Genomic DNA, 3,291 nt, shown 5'->3' with positions numbered 1-3,291 from the left:
ATCCCCCAAACGAGAAACCACGTGTGGAATCAGCACTTGGTGGCGGTTGTGCGAAGAGGGAAGCCACTCGGTCGCGTAGAACACTCAGGACCGAGTGAGCCAGTGGAAAAACTCAGACACGTCCAGAAGGTAGAATAGGGTCAAAAGATACGGCCCATGACGCTGCCGTGCGGGTGTCCTCCACGATCAAGCCTTAAAAGAGGGCAGTGGAGGATGCAATAGCCCTGGTAGAGTGGGCTCTGATGCCAGGTGGGGGATCACACCCAGCTAACATGTAAGCCTGTGTGATAGCCTCACACAGCCAGTGAGATAGCCGTGGTTTGGATAAAGGCTGTCCAAGAGAATGTCTCTTACAATGAACAAAACAGTTGTGGCTGTCTGACAGCTGCCGTGCGCACCACATAATGGGACAGTACGTGCGCCGGACAGAGAGCATGAAGTTCTTTCTCTGACTCATCTCTGTGGGGCAGAGGAAAGAACCCATCCAGGTAATGACTCTGGATCGAACAAAGGATGTTATTATTTTGATGCATAGGCAGGATTCGGTCCCAGAACGGCTGAGCTGCCATCTTCGTGTATGAGAAGGCACGCCGGTGAGACAGACAATGCACACAGATGGCCCACTCGCTTAGCTGAAGTTAGGGCTAAGAGAAGTGCTGTTTCCAGAGAGAGATGTTTGAGAGAGATTTCTGTTATGGGCTCAAAGCAGGGTTCCCTGAGCGCGTGTAAACCAGAGGTAAATCCCACTGAGGTGCTACTGAACGTGTCACAGGCCTTGTCTGCCTATGTCACTGAGAAAACATTTCACCATCGGGTGTGCAAAAACACAGTTCGTTTACCAAAAAACTTCATGGCATGAAGAGATGGCAGTGGCATAGCTTACACAGTAGACAGGTTTCTTTCTACCAGGATCTGTAGAAAATTCAGCACTTAAGACAGTGGGCAGGAAGTGGGAGCTGTGCCCCTCTCCATGCACCAACGTTAAAAAACTGACCATTTGCAGCTTAAGGTACCATAATAGAGGGAGCTCTCATGCACTGAATTGTGTGTATGACCGCCGGAAGCAACCTTAGACAGACCCCAACAGATCAGTGGACAATGCGACGGCTCTGGCTTTATTCTATACCCTGAAACACCTGGACAACAGCAGTACATATGCTAGGATGCTCTTCCTGGATTACAGTTCTGCATTCAACACCATTCGCCCAGGAAGGCTGATTAGGAAGATGACAGACCTCGGTGTCCCTGTACCTGGATTTGGGACTTCAATCAATCAATCAATCAATCAAATTTTATTTGTATAGCGCCAAATCACAACAAAAGTCATCTCAGGACACTTTACAAAGTAAAGTCCAGACCTTACTGTTATCACTGTTATTATAGAGGGAAAACCCAACAAATCCCCCTTGAGCAGCACTTGGCGACAGTGGGGAGGAAAAACTTCCTTTAATGGAAGAAACCTCCGACAGACCCCGGCTCTTGGTTGGCGGCCTTCTGCCTCGACCGGTTGGGGTGAGTGGATAGAGGAGAGACAAAAGAAGAAAAGTAACAAGACACAACAATCAAACACTGGTCAGGTTGATTTGGCCGGTGACTGCTCATCAGAGTTGTAGAGCTCCAGAGCCAGGGCAACCTACAGAAAGGTACAGGGAGAGAGAGGACACACTACGGGAGAGAGGAGACACATAGTTAGTGATGTGTAATGGTGGCATATAGAAGCATAGAGGGAGAGGAGAGGGAAGGAAGGAGAGGAGAGAAACCATGAGAGCATCATGGGGCCCCCCAGCAGCCTAGGTCTATAGCAGCATAACTAAGGGAAGGCTCAGGGTCACCTGATCCAGCCCTAAATATAAGCTTTATCAAAAAGGAAAGTTTAGGTCTGCTCTTAAAGGTAGAGAAGGTGTCCGCCTCCCAAACTGAGACTGGGAGTTGGTTCCATAGGAGAGGAGCATCGTAGCTAAAGGCTCTGCCTTAGAGCTGTAATTCTTAGCCCGAACCCGACCCGACCGTCAGGTACCCATTGGGTGCCCGACGGGTCAGGCTTAATTTCTATCATTTTTACTCAGGTCGGACTTGGGCTCGCACGTTAAATGAGTGGTCACGTGATGTGTTTCAATTAGCGCGAGAAAGATGCATTGCGAAGAACGAAGATGGATGAGGTGAAACAAAGGCTTGCCTCTGGCGTATATTTTTTGGTTACACCAGCAGCAGCTAAGTTTGAGGTGTGGTAACATTTTGAACATGTGCATAATGAGAACAATGACCCAGTGTATGTAAAATGCAAGAAATGTAACGTTCTCTTAAAACAAGCTGCGTGCGCGCGCTGTGCGCACATTTGAATAATGTCGGGCTATAAACGGGTTCGGGCTGTCAATCAAAAATGTACTTGTCAGGCTCGGGCCGGGCTCGGGACGAATTCTGTTGGGCTCGGGCCCTGTCGGGCCTAACTTTTCAGGCCCAATTACAGCTCTACTCTGCCTCCCATTCTGCTTCTGTGGACTCTAGGAACCACAAGTAAACCTGCACTCTGAGAGCGAAGTGCTCTGTTAGGATGATAAGGCTCTACGAGGTCTTTAAGATATGATGGAGCTTTCTCATTAAGGGCTTTGTATGTTAGGAGAAGGATTTTAAATTCTATTCTGAATTTTACAGGGAGCCAGTGGAGAGAAGCTAATATGGGAAAGATATGATCTCTCTAGCTAGTTCCTGTCAGTACTCTGGCTGCAGCATTTTGGATTAACTGGAGGCTTTTTAGGGAACTATTGGGACATCCTGATAGTAAAGAGTTACAGTAGTCCAGCCTGGAAGTAACAAATGCATGGACCAGTTTTTCAGCATCACTTTGAGACAGCATGCTCCTCATTTTTGCAATATTGCGCATGTGAAAGAAGGCATTTCTAGAGACTTGGTTTATGTGTGATTTAAAGGACATATCCTGGTCAACAATGACTCCAAGGTTCCTCACAGTAGTACTGGAGGCAAAGACTATGTCATCTAGAGTAACTAGATGATTACACAGCAGATTTATGACATTTTCTGGCCTAAATACAATAACTTTAGTTTTGTCAGAGTTTAGAAGTAAGAAGTTGCAGGTCATCCAGGCCTTTATGTCTTTAAGACATGCTTGAAGTTTGACCAACTGTTCTGATTCATTTGGCTTCATAGATAAATATAACTTGAGTATAACTAACGTCAAGCTGCCTTTGTGAGGCTAAAGAGACCAGTGTGCTTTTGACTGCTAAAGATCAGAACTAGTAATTCATTTTATGCATGTTAGTGATTATTAGTTAT

Source organism: Monopterus albus, unplaced genomic scaffold (assembly GCF_001952655.1).
Source record: "Monopterus albus unplaced genomic scaffold, M_albus_1.0 scaffold31.1, whole genome shotgun sequence".
Taxonomy (NCBI): domain Eukaryota; kingdom Metazoa; phylum Chordata; class Actinopteri; order Synbranchiformes; family Synbranchidae; genus Monopterus; species Monopterus albus.
Note: the sequence above shows the minus strand (reverse complement) of the source record.